The following is a 15343-nucleotide window of genomic DNA, read 5'->3' on the forward strand; positions in this document are numbered from 1 at the left end:
AGCATGCAAGGATTCCTCAGGAAAGTGTGACGTTGCCGGTTTGCAGATTCGGACACGTGTCAGGCATGCACCTTCTGGTTGTCAACATCGGATCAGTAAATCATCATTGCTTTCCTCGCATGCTTCTAATCGGATCTTATCTTCTTTTATCCCTTCGAGACACGTCTATTTCTTCATATTACGTCACTCCTGCAGATTGTAGTTTCCGGTTTTGTCTCTTACATAATATAGTCCGGCTGGAATGTGAACTTTGTCTTTGCTAGCCGGTCTCTTGAGAGAGTTAAACCGGTTCCTCTGATCTTGACTTGATCACTTGGAACTGGATTTCTTTGAAGTTTTTCAACAGCCGGTTCATGAGGCTCCAGTCGGTTTATACGATTTGACATGTTCCTGCACATAGAGGTTAACAATTGTTTAGTTTTTCTAGCCGGTTCCAAATATAAACTTTACTTAATTTTTCTTATCAATTTCTCCCTTTTTGATTATTTAGCATAAATATTCAAAATTTGTAATGTATGGCCGGTTTGAAAATTAACTTTCTTAATTTTTCTTATCAATTTCTCCCTTTTTGATTATTTAGAATAAATATTCAAAACTTGTAATGTATGGCCGGTTTTAAAAAAGATATTGTTTAACAATTTCTCCCTTTTTGATCATTTTCTGTTTAAGAAAATTTTCAAAAACATGTGTTTGAATTTTTTTTTCAAAGGATATGTAAAGACTGATAAATTCAAAACATGATAAAACGACTAAGTTTTGAAACCAAATTAAATATAAATCGTTCTTAAGGAAATAAGAGGAAACTAAGGCTTGAATGGTCCCCCCTTTTCAAGTTCTTTTTCCAGTCGCCTTATTTCTTCCTCTTCCCTTGCCTTCCATTCTCTGGCTCTTCTTGAAGCATCAATTTTCCATCCGTCAACTATACTTGATACGCCGGGAGTTCTTTTGCCGAATCCAAAACCGGCACAGATTGGTTTTGGTGGTCGAGGTGGTTGAGCAACAATCGGTCTGGAGCCTGGGGTTGAAGTTGAGGTTACGACCACTTTCTTCTTACGCCGATTGAGTTCTTCGATGTCCTCTTCTTCTTCTTCATCAAGAGGTTGCTCGTTCAGCCCGACTGGTTCGGTCACTCTCTGACTGTTTTGTTCTGCCCGCTTCATCACTTCTGCAACCGCCTTTCTCTTGTTTTTATTCCTTGTCTTCATAGCGTGTGACGGTTGAGCCGGTATGTGTTCCTGGATAGCTGCATGTTCTTCCTCATTACACTGCTGGGCAAGCGCATGATCTTTGTCTTCAAGTTCCTTCCTCAACCGTTCTCTTTCCCTTTCTTCGTTTTGTAGTTTTCTTGCGGTTTCGGCGTCAGAATTGATTTGCTCTTGAGTTTTGCTCACTTGAAGTTTAGACAACTCCCCAATTTGAACAGCCATAGCCTGCAACATATCGACTAAGGGAGCGGTTGCGGTTTGAATGGATTCTGCAATCAATGATTTGACGGAAGTTTGCACAGCTTCATCTATCATGGATCTAATTGAGGTTTGAACGGTGTTGGCCATTTCGGTCTGAACGGATCCCTGGATGGTATTCGACAAATTGGCTTCAGCCGTTGTAATCTTCTCATTGGTTGCGATGCTGTAGGTCCCAAGGCACGACTCAAGTGTTTCGATCACCACCTGCTTTACCTGCTCAAGTTCCTGAGCTTTATCAGTTTAAGGAGGATCTCGTCCCCGGTTTTCTGCTGTCCTAGATGTCTCCCCGGCAGCAAAGAAAGGTTTGCTTTGATATAAGTTGGCATTGATTAATTGGTGTCTGCAGTTGTTTCTCCATTGTGCATCGAGCCGATCAAGATTTTCAAGGAGCTTTTCCCGTACTGGATGAAACCGTTTAGTCATTCTTACATCAATCGGTGTTAACGCTGCTCCTTCTGCTTCCTTCAATGCGTCTTCTACTGCTTGTAACCGAGCATATTCGAGAATTACCGCGGTTTTGCTGAATGCGGGTTGGATGAGGTTGGTGTTTGCCAGCTTGAGGGCCATTTCTTCTAATTCTAAGAGTTTCTCCCAGTGTTTGTTACCGCTCATCTCCGGGATCATATCTGACAACTTTGTCTCACAACGAAGCTGTACCCATAAGAGATATTGTGATATCACCTCACTGGCATCTCTATTCATGTCCCTAATGAGCCCCTCAAACATCTCCTCCTCTTCTTCTGTGGAAAAAGTGACCTTGCTCTCGGTTATGATCTCGGGTTGGGAGCCGGTTTGCAAAACACCTTTTCCCTTTACCATCGAATCTTCAGATAAAACCTCTTTGTCCTTGTTAACCTGAACTGACCCTTCAGGTATGATTGTTGAATCGGTTGGCCCATCTTGGGCCGATTGGATCGTTGTTACATTTGGAGCAGACTTGTTCCCTGCTGAACCGGATGGTTCCTGTTCTTCAGTATTACCCTCCTGAGCCGGAGGGGTGATGTTCACGGTTTTGGCCGTTTCTTCGACCGGTTGAATTTCACTTTGATCGGGTATCTCAACCTGATCAGCTGACTTAAGACGACTTGACACATCGTCTTCGGTTTCCTTAGTAATGTTTTGGACTACGTCCATAATGACTTCCGAGGTATTTAAGCATACGTCGGCCATTACCTCGTCGATCTTCTTGCTTGGAGATTTGGAGTTTTCAGAGTTAATACTAACCTCTGCTTCCTCCTTTGATGCTGACTCGGTTTTGTGGCTCCCCGAGGGCTCGGCTTGCCGTGATGGTGGAGAGTAACCATTGATGGGACGAACGGTGTTGATGGGAATGGGCTGGAAGACGTTTCCGGTTCTCTCCGGTGGATTGTCCGAGGAAAGAGTTTTCTCGGAGTCAGCCGGTTTTATTTGAAAGGAGCATCTTCTTCAGGTTGCTGAAGATGATCCATGACCAATTAACCGGTGTCCCAACCGTAACAACGATCATCATCTCGAAAAGTCTTTGGGTGTAGTAATAGCTTTTCTCTCTGCCCAAGATGGACTTTCCCAGAATCTCACAAAGAAGCTTGTACTTGTGAGAGAGTTGGCTTTTAGCACCCTAGGGTTTAACCGGGATGTCAGAGTTGGAGAACCGATGACACATTTCTTCCATGGTCACCGGAGAGTAGGTTAAATCGGTTACCCCTTCAGTGGGCAAACCACAGTATTCAGCGAAATCCGTCTCGCTGAATAGAAATGAATGACCGTAAACTTGTGCAACGATTATGTCTCGATGCACCTCCTTTGCGGTCTGGAAGAATTCTTCGACTACTAGGTAGTCGAGAATGAATCTGTTTTCGAGAAATCCTCTTAGGCCGCTTCTTTCAACGGCTAAGAACATTTCTCTAACCTCATATTGGTAGATTGAGTTGAAATTAGCCAATAGAATTTTCTTTGCTAGAGAGTTGGAGTTCATGTTCTTAAAATGGTTTAAGCTCAAGACTGTTTTGTGAATAGTGAACTTTGTGAAAATTTATGAAGATTTAAGGGTGGTTTATATAGCCAGGGGTTCAGCTAGATTAGTAGGTTAAGCACGCTCGATGATGTCATCAATTAGTTAATAGGCTTTAACTTGTTGAAGTGTATACTGTCTTATTTCCAATGCAAAACTAATTATTGCCAAGATATTCATGATGACAAAAATCTATTGACAAGATGTGAGTCTCCCTCTCTTGATGATGGACACATGTCGTCATCTCGATTGCGGTAGACTGTTTTTATTTATTACAGGCTTCATTTCTCAAAGTATGCATGAAAACTCAGTTAGTCATCCCAGGTTAACTGGAAAAGTTCATTCCATCAAAACTAGAGTGCATTTGTACTGAGCGGTTTTCCATGACCGGTTTTTAGTTGGATATTTTATTCCGATTGTGAAGAAATGTTGAGTCACGTCAACATTTGTTCAAATTTGGATTACATATCTCCACTTCTACCAGATCATTTCAACCATGTAGTAAGTATACACGTGATTTGACATCATGCAGTAATCAGGCATAACCGGAGACTTTCTCCTAGTTAGCATTCTTGAATTTTCAATGGCCTATTTGAATATGGTTTGAGAAGCGAGAGCTTCTCTCTGAACACATATTCCGGTTTCTCATTATTATGTGTTTAAGCAATATGCATGCATGATCATGATATAAGTTGCTTAACATCAGTAATTCCTAGAATATTTCTAAAGTGAGAAAACTTAGCTTCCTGTAGCGGTTTTGTGAAGATGTCTGCTACTTGTTGCTCGGTCGAGACGTATTCCAACCGGATGTGTTTCTCCTGAACGTGTTCCCGGATGAAATCGTGTCTTATATCAATATGCTTTGTTCTTGAGTGCAACACGAGATTGTATGTAATCGCTATCGCGCTGGTGTTGTCACAGAATATTGGAGATTCCTTGGCTTCTACACCGAAGTCCCTTAGTTGTTGTTGGATCTAGAGAAGTTGTGCACAGAAGCTTCCGGCTGCTATATACTCTGCCTCTGCGGTTGATGTTGCAACTGAGGTCTGTTTCTTGCTGCTCCAGGTGACTAACCGGTCACCTAGGAACTGGCAGGTTCCACTTATACTCTTTCTATCAATCTTGCATCCTGCGTAATCGGCGTCTGAGTAGCTTATGAGGTTGAAACTTGAGTCTTTCGGATACCAAAGTCCCACTTCTTGAGTTCCCTTCAGATATTTTAATATTCTTTTGGCCGCAGTATAATGTGATTGCTTTGGATTGGCTTGGAATCTTCCGCATACCCCGACCGCAAAAAAAATGTAAGGTCGGCTGGCTGTTAGATAGAGCAATGATGCAATCATTCCTCTATATGCTGTGATGTCAACGACTTGACCATCCTCATATTTGTCTAGTTTTACAGAAGGACTCATAGGCGCAGCCGCTTCAGCGCATGTATCCATTCCAAATTTCTTCAATAGTTTGGCTGTATACTTCGGTTGGCTTATGAAGGTTCCGGCTTCAATCTGCTTAATCTGAAGTCCTAGGAAGAAACTCAGTTCTCCCATCATACTCATTTGAAATTTGTCAGTCATCATCTTTGAAAATTTATCACATAATTTTGGATCGGTTGATCCGAAAATAATATCATCGACATAAATTTGAACGAGTAATATCTGTTCCTTTCTCTCAAATTTAAAAAGTGTTTTGTCTACTGAACCTATTGTGAATTTGTGATCAAATAAGAATTGTATTAATGTATCGTACCAAGCTCTTAGAGCCTGTTTCAAACCGTAGAGGGCTTTGTTCAGCCGGTAAACGTGGTTTTCGTGTTCTGGGTTTTTGAAACCTGGAGGTTGATTAACATATACCTCTTCATTTACTTTACCGTTTAGAAAAGCACTTTTAACATCCATTTGAAAAACTTTGAAATTTTTGAAAGCTGCATATGCTAAAAATATTCTAATGGCCTCGAGTCTAGCTACAGGGGCAAATGATTCTACAAAATCAACGCCTTCTTCCTGTTTATAGCCTTGAGCCACTAACCGGGCTTTGTTCCTCGTAACTAAACCGTCTTCATTGAGTTTATTTCTAAATACCCATCGTGTTCCTATAACCGGTTTATTTTTCGGTCTAGGGACTAGGTACTAGACTTTATTTCTCTCAAACTCGTTTAATTCCTCTTGCATTGCTAGTATCCAATCGGGATCTGACAATGCTTCATCCACCTTTTTCGGCTCAATTTGTGATATGAAAACTGAGTTTTCATAGTGTTCCAAATTTTGTTGCCTAGTTCGGACGGGTGAGGATATATTACCTATTACTAGTTCAAGAGGATAATTTTTGTTCCTTCTGAGGTTTATCCGAGACGTGTCTATCAAGCTTTCGGTTGGCTGATCAAGGTTAGACTGATCGGTAGGTTGAACAAAGTCAGACCAACCGATTTCTTCAGTAGAAACTGAAGAGTCAACTTTCTGCGGTAAAGCAGCTTGAGCAGGCTGAGGTTCAGCATCAACCGCTTGGTCATTGACAAATCGTCTAAAAACCGGAACCTCGTCTTCATCATCAGAATAGATATTGAAGTTTTCCATTCTGTTGTGAAGATCGAAGGGTAATTCAGTGTTTCGTTCAACCGATCAATCGAAAATAATGTGGGCTGTTTCTTCAACTGTTAAAGTCCTAGTATTGTATATCCTGTATGCTTTACTTACAACTGAATATCCCAACATTATTCCCTCATCGGATTTAGCATCAAAAGCGGTCAAGTAATTCTTGCCGTTGTTGTGAACAAAACATTTGCTACCAAAAATTCGAAAATACCGTATGCTTGGAATTCGATCATAGTATATTTCAAAATGAGTTTTGGAAAAGCGTTTAGTTACTAAAGATCGGTTTTGTGTGTAGCATGCAGTGTTGATAGCTTCAGCCCAAAACTTTTGAGCAATACCCGAATCAGCTATCATTGACCTCGCGGCTTCCTTGAGAGTTCGGTTTCTTCTCTCAGCCAGGCCGTTTTGTTTAGGAGTTCTGGCACTAGTCAACTCGTGTCTAATATCGGAATCATCAAGAAAAGTTGTTAAATTGCTGTTTATAAACTCAGTTCCTCTATCACTTCTGATTTTGTTTACTCGAATAGATTTTTCATTTTGTATTCTCAAAATCAATTTAATCAGGTTTGGAGTTGCTTGATTTTTAGAAGCTAGAAATGTTACCCAAGTAAATTTAGAAAAGTCATCAATAACTACCATAGTATAATGCATGCCTCCTAAACTGATTACTTTAACCGGACCAAACAAATCCATATGCAGAAGTTCTAAACACCGTACAGATTGATAGTTTCCTTTACTTTTGAAAGATGACTTTATTTGTTTGCCCATTTGACATGCAACACATACTTTATCTTTTGAAAACCTAACATTTGGAAAACCGTGAACTAGTTCCTTGGAACATATGAAGTTAATTGTTTTGAAATTCAAATGATTTAGCCGTTTATGCCAAAGCCAGTTTGGATCATTTCAGGCTATCATGCACACAGGTTTTTCAAAATCGGTTTTCCAATTAACTTTGTAAATATTTCCCATTCGGTTACCGGTTAAAAGGATATCATTTTCTTGATTCTTAACTAAACATGCATTCTTATGAAATTCAACTTTGTAACCCACATCGCACATTTGACTTATACTCAATAGATTAAAACGCAGTTCTTCTACCAGTAATACATTATTTATGGATAGGTTACCATGGACAATCTTACCCTTGCCTACGGTTTTACCTTTCGAGTTGTCACCGAAAGTTATGATTGCTCCGGTTTCATACTTGATGTCGGTTAATATCTCATTATTGTCGGTCATATGTCTTGAACATCCACTGTCCAGATACCATTCCGAGTTCTTTAGCCGGTTGCTTCTCCTAACCTGCAAAAGAAAATTATTTACTCTTTTTTGGTACCCACATTCAGTTGGGTCCATGGTTGATTAGTCCCTTTGGAATCCAGACTTGAATAAGTCGGATCACTTTCCCGGTATCTGTTCTTATAATATTTGGCTTAACTTCTTGACCGTTGCTCAAGAATGCCTTATGTTGTGGTGAGTTTCTCTAAGACCGAGATATGTTTGTTTTGTTTGGTTTCCGGTTGGCTTTCCTTCTCTCAGGATGAAGCCAGTTTTCCGATTCAGTCGGACTTACATATTTAAGTTCTTCTTCCGGTTTTAAGTCATTTTCGGTTGTTGAGCTCTTGACAAATCTTATAAATGGAAGATTGTCTTTCGTGAGTTTCATCCCGTTAGGTTGTTTTGATTCGTTTTGTTTATTTGGTTCGTAACCGATACCAAATCTACATTTAGGATGTCTCTTATAATTACACATTTGTTTTAGGGCTTGACGAGATCTCTCCCACGCAGCCGTAACATACAGTGCTCGTTCATCGGTTTCAGTTACCGGTTGAACTGTCTCCTTATTGTTTAAGGATAGTTCATCTGGTTCATACACTGCGGTTTCACATGTTTTAACAGTGGTACTACTTGACTCTACGGTTTTAGGTTCTACCGGAGTCGGTATGTATGCGGATATGTTTCTGAATTCAGCGACCATTTCATTGAGTGCGGAAATCAAATCTTCTTTAGTAAACTCATCAGAAGAGAAATCAAATACCTCTTTGTCGTTTGCCATGAAGCATGTTACCCTTTCTTCATTGTCTTCGTTGTCGGAGTACGCCCACTCGCTTCCACCGTCGGATGCGATGAGTGCTTTCTGAATCTCCTTCCCTTCGTCGGCATGCTGGTCATTGTTTCTCTGATAGTCGTTCCGTTGGTTATCATTTCTTCGGTAGTTGTTCCCTTGGTAGTTGTTACCTTGGTACCGGTTGCTTTGATAGTTGTTGCCTTGATAATTACCTTCCGGTTTTCTATCGTCTCTCCTCGGTTTTCTACATTCTGACCTGAAATGTCCAAAACAGTCACAGTTATAACATCTTTTATTTGATTTGTCTACGTAATTATAATTAAAGTTGTTGTTAGATGGTGGCTGACTCTTCTTCATGAATCTCCCAAATTACTGAGCTAACATCGCCATCACATCTTCACTAATCTGATCAGCGTTTTTGACTGGAGCCGGAACGGTTGATACTTGGACCGCCGGTTCCACCGATGTGACCAAAGCTCTAGTTGCGGTTGACGTGGATGCTTCATCTTCGATCCGAGACTTAATCTCGAACTCGTAGGCTTTTAGATCCTCAAACACATCATGTAATTTCATCTGCCCGAGGGTGCTTGATTCCCTCATCACCATGGTCTTGATATCCCATGTGCTCGACAGTGATCTTAATGCTTTGATGATTACTTCTCAGTTGTCATACTTCTTTTCGAGTGTTTGAAGCTCGTTGACCACACTGGTGAACCGGTAGTTAAATTCCTTCATGTTTTCCCCCGGTTTCATCCTGATGTTTTCATACTTCTGTGAAGCCACCAAGATTTTGTTCTCCTTTGTTCTTTCGTTTCCTTCATGGATCTGAATGATCGTTTCCCATGCTTCCTTTGCATTATCGCAGGCTGATATCTTGTTCAGGGTGTTATCATCTATAGCCTTATAGATGTGCCTCATGCAATGGTTGTCCAGATTACTCCGTCTTCGATCTTCATTTGTCCATTGGTCTGACTCCTTGTTGATCTTAATCGGTCCTTCTTTCAGGACTCGGCTCATTTCATCATCTAGAGTGATCAGATGTAAATACATCTGTTTCTTCCAACTGCTAAACGCTTCATTGTTTAGCATTGGCGGCTTGTCGCTGTGGGTCATGCTTCCCATCTTCTTCGGATGCTTGAGTGCTAAGAACGTCGCTCTAATACCACTTGTTAGGATCGGGGACGCCCTTGGAGGACCGGGGTGTTTCCGGTTTTAGGGTTTAGGGTTTAGGGTTTAGGGTGGCCTCTTACAACAATACACAACACTTTGGTGATAGTCCGGTTAGAGACTATAACCGTTCTCAGCACTTCGCAAACTGTCACAGACTCTTGAACTAGGTTCAAGGGCGGAAATGTCTGTTTCAGTTTGAAGCAACTTATGCGACTTAGATGATGTTTAGAAGGAGTCGGTTTTAGAGATATGAGTGGACCGGTTTTTGATATACGGAGTAAGATTGTTTTGGTTAGGTTAAGTGAGTAAGCAGGAAATAAAGTAAATTACACGAGACAAGATTTTTTATAGATGTTCGGAGCAAACCCTCCTACGTCACCCTTTTTCTCAGGTTATGAGAAGGATCTCCACTAACTTTCAACATTACAACAATAACACTGCCGGTCGAGCCCAACTCGCTACTCGCTGGTTACACCAACTCACTCTTGATGTAATACACAACACAATACAAACACACAGACAAAGCTTCCGGTTAATGACACACCGGTATTGGATCGTAAGATTTTATCTCTCTAAGAATTTTGTAACTTATCGCTTGCTTTCGTATGTTCGTGTTTTCTCAGATGCCATTAATGAGGTCGCTTCATCTTCCTTTTATAGTAGATGAGATCCCAACGGTCATTTTCTTCTCTCACCGTGGGATTGGTTGATCCAGCATCACGTCGGTGCAGGAAGGTTACTTGCACGTTTCACCTTCCTCAACACTTGGCAAACATGCAAGGATTCCTCAGGAAAGTGTGATGTTGCCGGTTTGCAGATTCGGACACGTGTCAGGCATGCACCTTCCGGTTGTCAACATCGGATCAGTAAATCATCATTGCTTTCCTCGCATACTTCTAATCGGATCTTATCTTCTTTTATCCCTTCGAGACACGTCTATTTCTTCATATTACGTCACTCCTGCAGATTGTAGTTTCCGGTTTTGTCTCTTACATAATATAGTTCGGCTGGAATGTGAACTTTGTCTTTGCTAGCCGGTCTCTTGAGAGAGTTAAAACCGGTTCCTCTAATCTTGACTTGATCACTTGGAACTGGATTTCTTTGAAGTGTTTCAACAGCCGGTTCATGAGGCTCCAGCCGGTTTATAGAGGTTAACAATTGTTTAGTTTTTCTAGCCGGTTCCAAAAATTAACTTTCTTAATTTTTCTTATCAATTTCTCCCTTTTTGATTATTTAGAATAAATATTCAAAATTTGTAATGTATGGCCGGTTTGAAAATTAACTTTCTTAATTTTTCTTATCATCCTCTACCGTTCCTCGCATCGCCATTAAAGCTCTTTCTCTTGCCCTCCAAGCGTTATTATAAGTCAAATGTATCCCATAAGTTGTCTGTATGTCTTCAATTATTTTCTTAGGCAAGTGGTCATGGTAATGGTCCATGTATTTACACTTCATGCACTTCCCAATAACCCATGTTGGTGTTTGCATTTTTTTCTCTGGCCTCGACAAAACTGAGCATGGGTGTTGTTGGTTGAATTACCGAATCTCAAACATCTCAGATAATTTACTTTTCACACCACGCAATCTCCACTTGCATGTCTCATCCAAATATTTCACATACCAAAGATGTTTTCTTGACTTCTCCACTTTGAATTCAAAATGATTAGCCATCACATATTTATATACCTCAGTTGAAGTTCTGTTTTATTATCAAATAACGCACCGACTTCAAATACTGTATCACTACTTAATGCTATCGTAAATGAGGGGTCTGTCGGTGATGTGTCTTTCGTTGGTGTACCCATTGATGCTCTTTTTGCACTAGATAGTGTACCCATTGATTCTCTTGCACTAGATGGTATACTCATTGATTCTCTTGCACTAGATGGTGTACCCATTGATGCTCTTGTTGCAGTAGATAGTGTACACATTGATTCTCTTGCACTAGATGGTGTAGCCATTGATGCTCTTGCACTACATGGTGTAGGTATTGATGTTCTTTGAGGCGTGGGTGCAATTGCTGATGCGACACTAGTAGTAGCATGCAAGTCCTGAGTAAGTATCCTATAATAAGGCAAAGAGTTTTCTCCTGCTTCATTTTTACTTTCAAAGACATCCGAGGGTACAACTCCTAGTGGGATTTTATGAGTAAGGGATGGTTGTAGTATACTTTCTGGAGTTGGGTATGTAAGTAGTGGTATATTTTCTTAAGTAAGTGGCGACTTCTCTACTATAAAGACACATAATGGTGACACAGTGCGACCCAAAATCAACCATGATAAATATGTGCTCACATCCTCATCTTGATCAATAATAACAAGGGGAGGATTTGTGATACGCGGAATATCATACTTATCTTGAACCACTAAATCATACGTAGTAGCATGAAAATCCAAAGTCTATCATAGAGGATATCAACTAATTCGGCAAATGTAGTATTTTGGTGTAAATCCAAAGTTTTGATTGAAGTGGCATGAAAATACATTATACCATGAGTAGCAAATTTTCACTCTCCATTATAGAAAATGAATTGTTCAAATACAAGAGAAAACATGAATAGATAAATAAAATAATACTATTGAAGTCATGCAATTATTCATTAAATGCGAAAAGGGAAGGTCCTTCACGAAACGGGAAGGACCCTTTGCGAAACGGGAAGACACCAAGGGACCTTCGCGAAATGGGAAGGGACTTTCGCAAAATGGAAAGGGACCATTGCGAAACGGGAAGGAACCTTTGCAAAACGGGAAGGAACCGAATTAGAGCATCATGGTGGTGGTGATTCAAAACTGATTCAGAATTAGAAACAAATCAGAACTGAAGGATGTCCCCATGCATTTAAATAAACAATAAAACAACAAACGTACTAGTTGCCACAGTGCCCGTACTCGTCGTTCTCATTATGGTGTCCGTCGAAAATTGTTGTCGTGGCTGTCCGTCGATTCGATCGCCACCTTTTAGAGAGAATAAGGAGAAGAGCAGAAAGAGAGAGAAGCAGGAGAAGAAAATAAAAAAAAAATATACCGAAATTATAATAAATAGAAAGGGTATTCTGGACTTTTCACACATTTTTTCTTCGCGAAACGTGAAGATCCATCGCGTTTCGCGTCGAGGGTATTTTCGTCCAAAAAAGTTAAGGTGGTCACCAGCGCATTAAAAATAATACGGTGACCACAGATGCAATTAAGCGAATCTTTAGGGTCATTTCGTCAAATTTCCCTCTTCATCCGTCCAATTATTTAACGTATTATTTTATTCATTTAATTAATTTTTCACATCTATGAAATAATATTTATAAAAAAAAAGAGAAACTATGTCCTTAAATGTCCCTTCAACGCCATCTTTCGAACCTTCGCAAATAGTAAACGGCGTTAATCGTGCGTCGTTTCTCCTCTAGTCCGCTACTTCATTTATTTGTAGTGGTGTTGTAGACGGATGTATGTGGAGGCTGTGGGAACTTAAGCTCACCCTAGTCAAATTAATTTTTTTATGTATAAATATTATACTTATATATATATATATGATAGGATCGTCTTTATCGATAGAGACGGGGGTCTGGCTAAGGATGAAGACTTATGAAAAACGGTTTGAAAGAAATCATTTTAGGGATTTAATTCGATTTCTATTCTACGCAAACACTTGTAAACACTTGAAACAGATTCAAGGAGGAATTGTTTACTTGGGTTTGAAGCATAAGATGAAATATGAAAAGATGACAAAAATTAAAGAACATAGCAATTTGTTTATGGATGTTCGGAGAAACTCTACTACGTCACCCTTTCTTCCAACCACCGGAAGGATTCACTATAATATGGTTCGAATCGAATACAGTTTACACACACTTAGCTCACTATTGAACAGAACAATATCTGTTCAATTAAAAGATGAAGAATATCACTTAGCTAAAGGTGTTTTGATTCTAGCTCTCTTTTGATTCACACACAGTACAATCAGAAAGCAGCTTCACAGTATGAATATTCAAAGGCATTAATTCTCTCAAGATCGGTAAGTTCGAAAGGTTAGCAGTTCTTCTTGTTAAGGAAGATTGTCCGTTGTCCTTTAGATTTGTTAAATACTGAGCAGGAGCTAACGTTCGAATCTTTTAGAATGAAAGTGGCACTCTTTCATTGGAAAGCCTCCATTGTACACAGTAGGTTCTGAGCACAAGGATCGTGGTCGTACATCACTGGTAGTGTGCCGAATATTCCATCAGGGATGTATCTGCAAAACAAGTAATGTGAGGAAAATTCTCTTACGTGGCATTCCTTGGTTGGTTGCATATATAGCTGTTGTACTAATCTTCACTATAAAGTGAAGCAGGAGTAGGGTACAGCTATAGCACGTGGGTAGGTGAAATGCTAGCTTCAAGCATACTACTTAAACTGAGCATTAAACGTATTTCAGTTAGACGGATTGTGAAAATCAGTCTATTGAAATCAAACATATCCTTCTAATAATAACGTCTATTAGACCGCCTGGTCTAATAGAATTAGACTACACGTCTAATTATAATAACCATTAGACTGCACGTCTAACTCCACTAAGTTAGACTGCACGTCTAATTCCGGTTCTACCTCAGACTTGTCTGAAGGAGTTAGACTCACGTCTAACTTTTACTAATTAGACTACACGTCTTATTATCCAATAACCATTAGATTGTACGTCTAACTCCACTGAGTTAGACTACACGTCTAATTCCGGTTCTACCTTAGACTTGTCTTAATGAGTTAGACTCACGTCTAACTTTCACAATCTATTAGACTTCATGTCTAACTCCACTAAGTTAGACTGCACGTCTAATTCCGCACATATTAGACTATCCGTTTATTTGCCAATATATTAGACTACAAGTTTAACTCCGATGAGTTAGATTGTACGTCTAATTCCGAATATCTATTAGACCATCCGTCACATTACAAGTCTATTAGACTACACGTCTAACTCCGCTGAGTTAGACTGTACGTCTAATTTTGAATACATTAGACTTACGTCTAATTCCTTGTATATATTAGACTTACGTCTAATTCTATGAATTCATTAGACTACACGTCTAACTCCGATGAGTTAGACTGTACGTATAATTCTATGCATTTATTAGACTACACGTCTAACTCCGATGAGTTAGACTGTACGTCTAATTCTATGCATTCATTAGACTACACGTCTAACTCCGATGAGTTAGACTGTACGACTAATTCTATGCATCTAATGCCAAAATCGGTCTAATGACCCTCATTAGAGCCAAGTCTTATAAAATATGATTTCAATACACCTGTATCAAAACTCATAAGTCATTTCATCATCAAAATCTCAATGGTTAAATTATTTCAACACTTAGTCTAAATAATTTGACCCAATAATTTCCCCATTTTTGATGAAATAATTGGAAACCTGCATACCTATACCAAAATATGCATTCATCATATAAATAAATAAAACCCTTGTTCACTTACATCACACATCCAAAACCAATATTCAGAGAACCATCAAAGAAACATTGTTTGAAAGACTTAAACAGAGTATAAGAAAAGAAATTATTGTTCTTCCCTTTTAACTCGAGGATCGGTTGGACTCATATCTTGACCGGGAAGCATGTTGAGGAAGGAAGGATAGCCGCGACCACCACAACCACCTCCACTTGATCTACCACCACGTTCATTACCGCTGCCACGACCACCTTGATCAACATTGGCTAGCCTACTACGACCACCACCACTTCGACCTCCACGATCACCACCGCTTCGACCTCCACCTCTCTTGGTTGGCCTAGGATTATCATCGGTGCTTGGAGCTCGCCTGGATCTAGTGCCGGTTGACACACCATCACCTCTTCTACGAGATTCTCCTTGAGTGATTCGAGGTTGAGCACCTTCAGCATTGGCCTTTGCGTCCTCCTTTGCTTGAAACTTCCTTGCAATGGAGTCAGCAAATTCTTGTCGTTCATTATCATTTCTACTCAAACAGCCCTGAATTTCCACCATCTGATTCTTCACTAGACTGAATTCTTCTAAAGTCTCTTTATGACGTTCATCATTGAATTGCCTTTCAAAGTCCAGTA

Source organism: Impatiens glandulifera, chromosome 9, assembly GCF_907164915.1.
Source record: "Impatiens glandulifera chromosome 9, dImpGla2.1, whole genome shotgun sequence".
Taxonomy (NCBI): domain Eukaryota; kingdom Viridiplantae; phylum Streptophyta; class Magnoliopsida; order Ericales; family Balsaminaceae; genus Impatiens; species Impatiens glandulifera.